Source organism: Asparagus officinalis, chromosome 5 (genome assembly GCF_001876935.1).
Source record: "Asparagus officinalis chromosome 5, Aspof.V1, whole genome shotgun sequence".
Taxonomy (NCBI): Eukaryota; Viridiplantae; Streptophyta; class Magnoliopsida; order Asparagales; family Asparagaceae; genus Asparagus; species Asparagus officinalis.
In genome coordinates, this window is record NC_033798.1 from 99,497,724 (window position 1) to 99,510,525 (window position 12,802).

Consider the following 12,802-nt stretch of genomic DNA (forward strand, 5'->3'; position numbering starts at 1 on the left):
TGGAAGTTTGTTTATCATGCTTCTTATCTTCTATAAAGTGTAAACTTTGTTATGTTGATGAATTCTGCTGTAATCCATCCCCATACTGTTTTAACTGACAGTATGACATTGTCAGTCTTCTAATAAATGTGTATTTGTTGATAATAGTCTTGGATATAGTTCAAAATATGTAACATATTCTTGAACTTACGAAGAAAATGTTTACATGTGTATGCACTAGGAATCCTTGTTAAATTTCAATTCCTGTTATTTGAATTATTAATTTATGTTATCCAATATATTTATTGCTTGAAAAGTAGGACTGTATATTGCGTCATAGTACCCTATAGTGGTATTGCTTAATGTATTGAAACTAGTTGAATGCTTCTTGTCAATTTTGCATTGGAAAACATTAGACTGAATTTAGATGTTTATTTGGGAAAAAGATTGTGTATACTTAATTGCTCATTATGATGGCTTAAGTTGTGCAATAAATATGAACTTTTTGATAATAGTCTTGGATATAGTTCAAAATATGTAACATATTCTTGAACTTACGAAGAAAATTTTTACATGTGTATGCACTAGGAATCCTTGTTAACTTACAATTCTTGTTATTTGAATTATTAATTTATGTTATCCAATATATTTATTGCTTGAAAAGTAGGGTTGTATATTGCGTCATAGTACCCTAAAGTGGTATTGCTTTATGTATTTAAACTAGTTGAATCCTTCTTGTCAATTTTGCATTGGAAAATATTAGACTGAATTTAGATGTTTATTTGGGAAAAAGAAATTAGTTTGCTTTGTGTATACTTAATTGCTCATTATGATGGCTTAAGTTGTACAGTAATGGATGTGGCTTGTGTAGCACAGTTTGTATGAAATTTACAAGTAGGTTTGTGCGTCAGCATTAGCGGCCATAACTTTAACTTTCCTTCGAACTAGCACGTTATCATGCATAAATTTTCCTCAACTATCACGCATTATTAGCATCTTACAGTGTGAAGCCATGAAAGCGTTCGCCTCAAATACTTGCATTATATTTTGTAGAAATATATTTTGAGAATTTTGTGTGATGAATAATAAGAGGGTACAAAATTAGAACATAATAGCAAATGACAAAAATACTCTACCCGCCATCCAAGTATTTACCGAGTTAAGTAGTACTTTTAGTGCCCTTATGAAATCAACAATGAATTTAGTTTTAACTTCCCCCATGAAAAAAGTAATAATCAAGATACTACTTTGACAGTACGTAAAAAAGTATTTTTAGATTGTTTTTAAAAGCAACCCCCCTTCACCCACCCCAACTCCCCCCTTGCAGAAACCCAAAAAAACCAACATAGAAGTTGTTTTAAGAAGCATGTTAATTAATATTTTACAAAACACCAATACTAACTATTTTTTATTAATAAGTAGAAGCACTCTCAAAAAGCAATATTAAACTAGGCCTATGTAATCCTCTCCTATTTCATTTTAATGTGTTACGTAGTTCCATGTGATAACCACTAAATTTTAAGCTAAACAATTCACTATTTATTTTAAAGGATAAAAGGTTATTAACTCAAAAAAAATCCCATCCCAACATACCAAATATGTATTACTCAATGGCGTTCTGTGTCTTATTAATTGTATGAATATAATCATCCACCATTTTTCTAACCATATATTTGGTATGTTAACTTAAGTGGACGTCTACTAAGTTTCTTAATCATTAATGATCACTTTATTGAGCTACAAGTTGACATAAGAACTTGATCTACATATTCTAAAACCCTAACACATCAAGTTTGGGGTGAATACGTCGTTGTTTGACCCTCCATCGAGCCATGTGAAAAGTTCTATTCATTCAAAACCGTTAAAATTAATACGAGTGGATGAAGGGTCAAACGACGACGGGTTCACCCCATACTTGGTGTGTTGGGGTTTTAGAATATGTAGATCAAGTTCAACGGAGCGGATCATCCACAATATCGCTCAATCATGTGATTTTAGAGGCGTCATAGGAGGAAATCCCCTCCTATGACAAGGATACCCATTAATCTCTCTCTCTCTCTATATATATATATATATATATTGATTATCCTGGAATGTACAAAGCTATAAATTACAACTATCTGTATTTATATATGTATATGTTAATATCTATATATATCCTAGAGTCTACGAAACAATTGTGTGACGGTACCTCTCAAAATTAGTATGAAACTTAAATATAAAATAATATAAGTGGACAAAAGTCATACCATTATAAAATTTGAGGGTAATCTATAAAAGCCCGGTAGTAATTTCTTCTTCATCATTCAATTTGTGGCTTTTCATAAAATTTCTTAAATTTGAAATTGCAAATTAGAAATATAAAAATTTCTAATAAATAAAACTTTATTAAAATATTTTTAATCTTTCCTTCATCCAATATTTTGGGTAGTACAATACATTCTAGATTTAAATATTAAATCAAGATTTTGTTCAAACCACTATTTTAATAGGCAAAATGGTCAGATTGATAAATTTTGTAGTGGTTTGGTGACATATTGGTATACATTTTTTAGTTTTGTTAGATTGGTATATTTCGTCAACTCCGGCGTCATATTGACCTTAAGTTTGGCATGAGTTACTGTTCCGATCAGAGCTGACAGGATTTCTTGTCTAAAACCCCCTCATTAAAACCCCATTAAAACCCCATCATGCTCCTAACCCCCTCCTACTACTCCACCTTTCCCTCCTCCCCATCCTCTTCAACCTCCCTCTCTTCCTCCTCCTCCTCATTAGACTATTCCTCCTCTTTGCTAACTGCACTCCAATTCCCAAATGCCCTTTTAGCTTTTCCACCAAAATTGCCCCTAAAACCTTCCAACTTGCCCTCTTGAACCAACCCCAATCCTTCTAATTACTCAATTCAGCAAAGGGGGCTTCAATTGAGCCTTGGATGGGATGCAAGACATCGGATTGCAGTTTGAGCCTTGGATGGGATGCAAGACATCGGATTGCAGTTGGCATTGTGAAAGGGTTGAGGTATTTGCACTTTGAGTGTAGCCCAAGGATCTTGCATCAAAGGGTTGAGGTATTTGCACTTTGAGTGTAGCCCAAGGATCTTGCATCATAGGTCGAAGCTAGGGAATGTGATTTTGGATGTGGGCTTTGAACCGAGAATGGGGGATTGTGGATTGGGGGGTTGCTTCTTGCTCGAGTCGACGCTTTGGGCTGTGAGTGTTATGTTGCTCCAGAGTGCTTGCAGAGTTGCAGGTAAAAACTTCAAATGTTATTAGTGTTCCTCATCATCAAGCTTGTGATCCCAGCCCAAATTTAATGAGGAGGAGGAAGAGGATGATGAGGAGGGAGAGGGGATGTTGAAGAGGAGGGAGAGGGGGAGGTTGAAGAGGATGGGGAGGAGGGGGTTAGGAGCATGATAGGGTTTTAGTGAGGGGGTTTTATGTAAGAAATTCCGTCAGCACTGGTCGGAACAGTAACTCCGGCCAAACTTAAGGCCTATATGACGCCGGAGTCGACAAAATATACAAATTTGACAAAACTAAAAAATAATATGCTAACATGTCACCAAGTCTCTACAAAATATATCAATCTGGCCATTTTGCCCTATTTTAATGTATCTGTGAGCTTATTATATTTTAATACAAAATTTATAAAGTAGCTTCAAAGAATGGGCTATTTTAATGTATCTGTGAGCTTATTATATTTTAATACAAAATTTATAAAGTAGCTTCAAAGAATGGGCTTGCATTTTAAGATATTAGCTCTTTGAGATACATGTATTCATTTAGATAATTAAATTGAAAAAAAAAATTAAATACCTTTGCGATAAGCACTTCAATATAAATTTAATATTTTAGCTTATTTACTCCTCTATGGGTGAAGTAGAACCTAAGGACTTACTGTTCATGTTACAGTAAATTCTTAGCATGAACAGTAAATCAAATCTGGTCTCACTTGAAGTTATTGTTCATGCTATAGTAAATCAAACCTGCTCCTCCGTACTTGAAGTTACTATTTATGATACAATATATTATTGTCTCATAGATAGTAAAGAAAATCAAATCTATTAAAACTTGGAGTGCTTAAGTATTGTATCATAGATAGTAAAGAATATGTACTCCTTCATTCTTTAAGTATAGAGGAGTAGATATGATTTCTAAATCAAATGTATTAAATTTTGGATTATTTTTTAAGTATGAAGGAGTAGATATTATTTTTAATTTTAAGCATACAATAATTAAATCAAATGTATTAAAATTTAGAGGGAGGCGAGTGTAAAATGCAGTTCTTAAAAAAAATAGTGGGTCGTGTTTTGCACGGGTTGCACACTAATTTAGAATGTGTGTGTTTGGTAATCAATTGTTTATTGTGTTTTTGTAGAAAAATATCATATCATGGTGTTTTTTTTCAAAAGTGTTTTGAAAACACTATTTTGAAAGTTATTGGTCAAACTAGTTTAACCATTTATATAGCACATGATACCAATTAACAACCAATAGTCATACCCAACCACTTATTCTCGCTCGTTGCCGCTCCCCAATATGATAACTTCATCAATTACATGATTGATAATGATCTAATTTATCTTCATTTTGTATAGGTTTCAGTCTTTCCATTCACAAGTATGAATTAGAGACCATGAAATCATCAAAAAAGTGGGGTGGTGAGCGATGATACGTTGCGCCAATTCAATTTCGTTGCAGGGGTTCAGTGGTGTGACAGGGACCTTCTTCTCATCCAAGTGTTGGAAGAGGTAGTTAGCCCAGGTGCTATGGCTGAGGGACATGCCTTTCATCTCTGTACGGCCCTCGATGCTCAGACAAATGTGGTAATGGAACATCAACTCCTAAAACGTTTTAACAACCTGGGGATGGCTCCTCTCCAGGTCTACTATCTCTAGCGGCAGCCCCAAGTCTTCTACTATCTCATGGAGCGCTATTCCCAGCTCTCCGTCAAAGGTGAAGAACGTACATGTGTTAGGATTATAGAAGTCCAACACACTGAAGAATTGTTGATCGTTGTTCTTCAACCCAAACTGAGTGGCTCTAATCGGCGCAAGAAGACCTTAGTCTTGCAGGTCGAAACATGTGACTCGCATCCCCCTAACAAAAGAAAGCTCCCCCATTTATAGGATGGTCCGGCTGTCGCTATCCCTGGAAACCCCTAAGGGAAAGTCATGATCCCATCAAATTCCAGGGAACAAAGCTTCGGCGCATGGGGCTCTCACCAACAAGAAGCCCCCATCACAAGAGTTGTCTGGGCCTCCTCCTGTTGAGCACTATCCTCCAAAAGCTCAACCAACTAGACTTCGGCCATATAGCGCAACTAACGGTGGACAAGCAAGATCGGTTGAAAATCGTCATGTCCACCGTTGACCTGCAAGGATCTCAGTAAAAACTCCAAGCAGGTCCTTAGCTGATGAAATGGAAAATATGCCAACAACTCAACGACGCCCAAATCCAAACACCTCACTCTCGGGAGGAAGAGCAATCACTGATTCCGGGCGCTCCTCAGTTTGGCAACAAAGACAGGCAATGAAGCAACAACTCGCTCTCATCAAGGCAGGAATGTTCACAGGTGAAAAGAAACAGCTAAGGAAGCTCCGCCTCGGTGACCCCGTCTCCGGCAAAAGCCATCTTCAAAAGGCATTTGGGGAAGAAACACGAATTCGATGCGGCTCGATGGAATAAATGTGAATGAGTTGTACTCTATCATGTGTAAATTCCAATAAGCAATGGAAATGTCAAAAATAAAAAGAAAGACATCAAAGACCCAGTCAGCTGGCCACTCGGCTAAGTCGATAAAAGTCCTTGGTACTTCCTCAGGGTAAAACCAAGGCACAATCCTTTTTACTGATTCCTATAGTCGACTCTCAGCCCTAGGGGAAAATGCAAGTCCTCGGCTCCTAATCTGGGTAAGCCCGAGGCGCAAAGACTCCTCAGTCGGTCACAAGACCCTAGTGCCACCTCAGGACAGGCCTAAGGTGCCACGACTTCTCAGTCGGTCATAATGCCCTAGTGCCGCCTCAGGACAGGCCTAAGGCGCAATGACTCCTTAGTCAGCATAAAATCCTCGGCTCCTAATCTGGGTAAGCCCGAGACGCAACGACTTCTCAGTCGGTCACAAGACCTTGGTGCTACCTCAGGACAAGCCCAAGGTGTCACGACTCCTCAATCGGTCACAAGGTTCTGATGCTGCCTCACGATAGGCCCAAGGCACACCGACTCCTTAGTCGGCATAAAATCCTCGGCTCCTAATCTGGATAAAGCCCGAGGCGCAACGACTCCTTAGTCGGTCACAAGACCTTGGTGCCGCCTCAGGATAGGCCCAAGGTACCACGACTCCTCAGTCGGTCACAATGCCCTGGTACCGCCTCAGGACAAGCCCAAGGAGCAACGACTCCTTAGTCGGTATAAAGTCCTCGGCTCCTAATCTGGATAAGCCCGAGGCGCAACGACTCCTTAGTCGATCACAAGACCCTGGTGCCGCCTTAGGACAGGCCCAAGGTGCCATGATTCCTCAGTCGGTTACAAGGCTCTGGTGTCGCCTCATGACAGGCCCAAGGCACAACGACTCCTTAGTCGGCATAAAGTCCTCGGTTCCTAATCTGGGTAAGCTTGAGGTGCAACGACTCCTTAGTCGACATAAAGTCCTCGGACCCTAATCTGGGTAAGCCCGAGACGCAACGACTACTTAGTCGACATAAAGTTCTCGACCCCTAATCTGGGTAAGCCCAAGGCGCAACGACTCCTTAGTCGGTATAAAGTCCTCAGCCCCTAATCTGAGTAAGCCCGAGGCGTAACGACTTCTCAGTCGGGACAAAATCCTTAGTTCTTCCTAAAGTATAAGTCCAAGGCAAAACGATTTCTCAGTTGGCTCAAAGCCCTTGGTACCTAATCTGGGTAAAACCAATGCAAAACGACTTCTCAGTCGGAATAAAGCCCTTGGCTCTTTTTAAAGGTAAGCCCAAGGCATAACATATGGTTCGATTCCTTCTGCTCTTATCGTCCATAGTGATCAAGACCTTGGTACCTTCTCAGGATAAAACCAATGCACAATGACTCCTTAGTCGGAACAAAACTCTTGGCTCTTCTTAAAGTTAATCCCAATGCACAACATATGGTTCGATTTTGCCTGCTCTCATCGACCATAGAAGCTCAAAGCCCTTGGTAACTAATCTGGGTAAAACCAAGGCAAAACGACTTCCCAGTCGGAACAAAGCCCTTGGCTCTTCCTAAAGAACAAGTCTAAGGCAAAACGACTTCTCAGTCGGCACCAAGACCTAGTCACCTAAGCACAATGACTTCTCAGTCGGTTCAAAGCCCTTGATACCTAATCTGGGTAAAACCAATGCAAAACGACTTCTCTGTCGGAACAAAGCCCTTGGCTCTTCCTAAAGAACAAGTCCAAGACAAAACGACTTCTCAGTCGGGACAAAGCCCTTGGCTCTTTCTAAAGAATAAGTCCAAGGTAAAACGACTTCTCAGTCGGAACAAAGCCCTTGGCTCTTCCTCGCCAGGAACTATTTATAAGTCTCCAAAGGCGCATGCAGAAGAATTCAAGAGGCACCATCCTGGAGCAATTAAGGAAGATCCATTTTGGAGATCGGAAATGAATCGCTCAGGAAAACCAATCGCCACTTGTAACTCACCAATCAATTGGCGAGTATGGCGCCTTTCACTCTACCCATGACGCCTCGTTTCCTTCAAAAAAGTGGTTCCCGGTATCGATCATCAGCTTACAGAGATTGGCGGTTAGCTAGGCCTACGTCACGTCTCCATCCACGATCAACTAGCTAAGAAATCCCTAAGATATGGAGCAAGCTTTTATCTATTTCACTCGGACTCGACTAAAGCCAACTCTGAATGAAAGGGGCCAACTGCTATGGTAATTTACCATCCAAAGATAGATGTGTCGCGAGAATGTCTGCATAAGCCCAAGAAAGCTATGATTCAAACAAACTTAGAGGCTCATAAGCTCAGCCAAGGTCAAGTTTCTCAACCAGACGAGCGGACAAGCCATATTTCGATCAAGGGTCATCATGACCGACTCGAAGTGCAGGATCAGTCGTCCCCTCGCAATTAAGGCGACTCCTCGAGCAGACGACTCGACTATACACCCGACCCGAAGCTCACTCGACTATCGGGTTGCCAAACCATAATGATGGCTCACGGATCAACCCGTCTTGACTAAAGGGATAAGAGCCGACCAAGTTCACTTCAGATGTCAATCGGAAATAGTGTTGATTAGTCCCATCAAGATCTCCGTTCTGACAAACCTCGTGCCCAAGCCGCTTATTTTGCTCACAAGTCATTTCCCAGAAGTTTGCCATGATGCTTCCCTGTGCACGAATGACTTCTCCAATCACCAGCGCCACCTGGAGAAAGAAGGACGGCCACACAGCCGACCTATCATACGCCCTACCTCTTCTATCAAATCCAGGATACAGATAAGTCGTTTCTCTCCTGTATTCGAATGACTTCCCTTCCAGTCGTCAGTCGACATCTGAAAAGAGAATGATGACTCTGCACCTCTATTGCTCACCTCTCAGCCGCCTCCTGTGTATGACCAAAGTCGAGGGACAACACACTCAGAGGCAAGGGACTATAAAAGGAGGAGAAAAGAGAAACGCAGGGGGTAAGTGATTCTTTGGCTTGGCTACTTCTTCTTCATAAAAACTAGGGACCTACCTTGGTTAAAAAAGAACTAGAAAACTCTCAAAAGAGTACGCTCCGAGGACCTCAATGGCCCGAGGATCTTCCCCCAAACCACACTCAACTCCACAGCTGACTTGACCGTCGAAGGTACCATTGGGAAAACTAGTCTCGTACTCCTGCGATTCTTGCATGTGCAGGTCATCAGCCCACCCCGTGCGCTCAGAATCCGGCGTAAAGTCGGAGGAGTCGGCACCAACATCCATCATCTCCCTTCTCCTCAGCGCCGTCAGGATCAAAGTTGCATCCTATGGCAGTCGGCACCAACATCCATCATCTCCCTTCTCCTCAGCGCCGTCAGGATCAAAGTTGCATCCTATGGCAGACAACCCCCATCGACTGTTTGTTCACGAGCATCAACAACTTACTATCATTTTGTAGAAAAAATACACAATGCGCAATGCATAAATTTACCACTTATATCAAGTCCGAAAACTATCGAAATACTAGTCACGACGTCTCTTCGAAGCCACCTGAAACTCCTAAAGAATAGATATAGTAAACATTAATACAACTATACTGAATAATATAACACATTAAGCTCCATCCTATAAAACCATATTATATACTACTACTTTAGTACACTAGATGTTTCTTGGCTTTCCTCCTATAGAATAATAAAGAGCAATGCTAGCAGGACCCCAAAAAATGGGACAGGGGAGGGGACAGGTGAGGTGTCCCCTCCCCATTGCTCCATGCACTGTTCATGAACAGTGCATGGAGCAATGGGGAGGGGACACCTCACCTGTCCCCTCTCCTGTCCCATTTTTTTGGGTCCTTTAAGAGTTTTCCAATAATAAAATATGCAATGACATAGAAATAGGTACATGTAGGTTGTCACAATGGCTAATTTATTATTACTATTATTTTTTTTTATTTTTTTAATATAAAGGAGGTGACCAAGGGATGCACTAGGCTCAAGACTTGTCCATGGCCATGAGAACAAGGGCAGCTACCTAGTGTCAACATCATATATAATAAGATCTAAAAAAAACTCATAAAAATCGGTTGCATAGCATTCATCCAAAAAGAACAATATCTATTATATTTGTGTAAACAATCACCACTTATCCTCCTTCAATGCAGATCCTTTTCTTTTATTTCTGTGTGTGCGACAGAAACGGACGGAAGGAAGAAGAGAGAGAAGCCTAAGGTTTTTTTTTTTTTTTTGAGAGCGGCGTTGAGAGCGGCGGTACAAAGTCGGAAAGGAGGTGAAGAAATAAAGGAGTTGGGTAGGGTTTTCACTAAATAAGAGCCTTTTTTACTAATAAAACCCTCTAACAAATTTTCATAAAAGCCCCTTTACTTTTCCTTATATATATCTAGCCAAAAAAACTTAGAATTATTACAAGAATCAATGAGCATCAGCTTAGAATCTCAGTGAGGCAGCAGAGTTAATTTAAGTCGAGTATGGAAGTCCGAATAATAAGGTGATCTCTTGCAAGATTATTGGCTTGGTATTTGATGCCAAGATCCTATAGAAAGGAGGCCCAAAGTCAAATTTGAAGGTTGTGATTCAATGGAATTGTAGGTTTTCAGTTTGCATCTTGACTCTCAGGTACTCCAACCTGGCATCTCATAATATTATGCCAACCTAATTTTGAAAATGCAGGAGAGTGCAGACATCTGGCTGAAGCAAAACAGGGTATGTTCATATGAGATATCCATCAATCAGAGATTTGTTGAACCATTTCAATGGGGATTCATGCCACACAAAAATGCAAACGTAAGCGTTTTTGTTTTGGAAATGACCACATAATCTGCTGCCTGCGCACTGAAATATACAGTACATTCTATAAGTAAAGGGTTGCCCCCCCCCCCCCCCCACAAAGGACCTGACGGTGACACCTTCTAGATGCAACACGCGAGAGAGATAATCATTAATGTTGTAAAAGGGCCTAGGAATCCACTTAGGTGTCAGCTTAACCAATCTAGTATTCAACACATTTCAGCTATGTGATTGCCGCAGCAGATGTAGGAAGCCTAGATGCTAGGTGCTTTTCTTCATGCCTAGAACAGCATAGCATTTTCTTTTGACATATTGCTTTATATAGTAGATAGTATATGAAGGATTGATCGATAGCTTATGCCAATATTAGTGTTAGAGAACTTTTTAATTTGTATATATTTGAGTCTAGTAGTTTGTATCATATTAGAGTTTCAAGCTCTTTTTTCCCCCACTTTTAGATGTTAGTTAAAAGTGTTATTGTTCAATTCTTTGCTATATAATGTTTCATGTTGATCTGTCTTAGGTTGAAAACTTAGATTTTGGAATACCCACAACTTCAATTTTTCACAAAGCATATGCACAAGTTTCTCCTTTCTTTCATCTCTATGTATAACCCTTTCTTCTCCAAATCTGAAGAGCCCAAATCGTATTTTTCAAGAGACATGAGAGCAGACATGGTGTCTTTGGTTAAGGGATGACCTTGGGAGTCTGTTCTTAGATCACAGAGAGGGATATCATATAGCCTATAGGTTGTATAATTTTGTAATGATTTCTAGCGCTTCTTGTATCAGTTCTAGAATTACTTCTTAATCTAGACTAGAAGAAATCAAGTTCACATATGAGTTTGGTTCTCTAGTTTAGTTAGGTATTTTTACTGGACTGCATTTAGAGGAAAAAGTTAAAAACCTTAAGAACCAGAGTCGAGGATGCTGAAACTAAAAACAGAGAGATTCGTTGGAATTCTAGGAGTTTGATAGTGATAACTTATTTGATATTTGATAAGAGAAATTAATCGCCTATCTTTCTGATTATTTAAGTGTAGCTCTTGCATGTAGTCTTAAGATATCTTGCCATCATGCAATTTGTTATGCTCTTAACTGTGCCATACAACAAGAATAAGTAAGCAATTAATGCAAGTTTGTCACTTACTCGATATTATCCTGTTAATATGCATTATGACTTGCTGTACAATGTTTATGTTGGAGTTTGAACCTTATTGTTGTGCACTTCTGTTGTGTATGTCTGTTGTGGTCCGCATTAGTAGATTTGGTCTGCATTAATTTTTTTAAGAACAAGGATGGGGTCTCAGTGTAAGACCCCACCCTACACTACCTTCTGCATTAACACCCAAGAACAAGGATGGGGTCTCAGTGTAAGACCCCACCCTACACTACCTTCTGCATTAACACCCGTATGACTTTGTAAACATCCCCATCCATATGATGAAAACTGAACAACAAAGTATTCTGTTATAATGGTGTTTATATTAGGTTATGCTACTTTGGATATTGTTGAGTTTTTTCCTGTACTTTATATTCGATATAAATCTTCAGAATATAGCTAGCTATATTTTTAATACTCATTTTGTACACCCGTGGAGATTTGTTTATCACTTTTCTTATCTTCTATAAGTTTTGTTATGCTGATGTTCTTTTTATAGTTATCTTTATACTGTGTCGTGACTGACAATATGGCACGGGTAGTCTTCTAACCCAAAATGGATTCTCTGATGATTTGTCTTGGATATAAGTTAATATATCTCAAACATGTATGTAGCATATTCAAATTGGTTTCTTTTGATCTTACAAACTGATTGAATTGAAAACTTTACATGTCTAATGCACTAGGCATACTTATTGACTTCAATTTTCTGTTGTTTGCATTATAAACCTATGTTATCCAATCTATTTTTTGCGAGAAGGAGAGGGTTGCATTTTGCTTCATAGTACTTTATGATGGTATTTTTGCTTTCGTCTATTCAGGAGAGGGTTGCATTTTGCTTCATAGTACTTTATGATGGTATTTTTGCTTTCGTCTATTCAAACTAGTGGTCACATACTCTTGGGTTGCTTCATAGTACTTTATGATGGTATTTTTGCTTTCGTCTATTCAAACTAGTGGTCACATACTCTTGGGAATTCTGGTGGCTTTTATCATCATCTGCCATCGTGTTGGAGTCCAACCAAGCTTGAGAGTGCTTGGGCATTTGATCAGTATGGGTCAGCTAAGAAGGACCCACATTACTCTTTCCACTATCGTGGAGAGTTCCTGCTTGTTTCCGACTCTTTGGAGTTAGATGAGGACTGGAGGAAGCGATTCATGTTGGTCTATGGCGGCGATAGCGTCTTCGCTTGCTCGGACTGGCCGGAGGTGAATGAAGACG

At 39.7% G+C, this 12,802-nt stretch overlaps 1 long non-coding RNA gene across 1 annotated transcript; it reads left to right on the top strand.

Annotated features, from left to right (window-relative positions):
• Positions 10,047-10,519, top strand: LOC109840361. The gene is made up of 2 exons (XR_002246903.1): positions 10,047-10,217; positions 10,303-10,519. It is a non-coding gene; the product is annotated as an uncharacterized LOC109840361 (long non-coding RNA).